The sequence below is a fragment of the Heptranchias perlo genome, chromosome 20 (assembly GCF_035084215.1).
Source record: "Heptranchias perlo isolate sHepPer1 chromosome 20, sHepPer1.hap1, whole genome shotgun sequence".
Lineage (NCBI taxonomy): Eukaryota > Metazoa > Chordata > Chondrichthyes > Hexanchiformes > Hexanchidae > Heptranchias > Heptranchias perlo.
In genome coordinates, this window is record NC_090344.1 from 8,993,976 (window position 1) to 8,994,810 (window position 835).

Sequence of the window (835 nt, forward strand, 5' to 3'; positions counted from 1 at the left end):
ACTTCTTTCCGCTAAATAAATCCAACACTGATTCCTTCCTCGTTGGGCTGAAAACATACGGATAAGAACGTTCTCTTCTACACATTTCAGGAATTGCTCGCCCTCTTTGACTTTTACACTGCTATTTCCCAGCCTACATTCGGATAAATGAAGTTCCCTTTTATCACTACTCTAAAATTATTGCATCTTTCTGCAATTTGCTGCCAATTTGCTCCTCTATCTCCTTCCCACTATATGGTCCCCTATAGAATGCATGCAGCAGCTTAATAGCTCCTCAATTGTTCCTCAATTCTAAACAAATAGATTCTGCCTTTGAACCCTTAAGCATGGCGACCCTTTCTACCGCTGTAACAGTATTTTTGATCAATAGTGCCACCTCCCCTTCAACCCCCACCCCCTCCCCCCACCACCCCTCCCCCCACCCCCCCCTCCCCCTCCCCCACCCCCACCCCACCACCCCACCCCACCCCCCCCCCCCCCCCCCGACCCCCCCCCCCCCCGAAGTTTTTTCCCTGCCTTTCCTGAATACTTTGTAGCCAGGAATATTTAAGTGGCCACTCCTCCGCTTGTTTGAGCCAGGTCTCCATTATTGACACTGTAACATAATCACATGTTACCACTTGTGTCTGCAGCTCACCAACCTTATTTACCAAGTGTGTTAAATTCAACATCAGGGCATAAAGGTAGGGCAAGTTCTAATGCCCAATTAAATGTTCTATACACTAATGCACGTAGCATAAGAAATAAAACAAGTGAATTGGAAGCGTAAATTCAGCTTATAATGCATGACGTAGTGCTCATCACTGAGACCTGACGACAAACTGGGCATGACTGG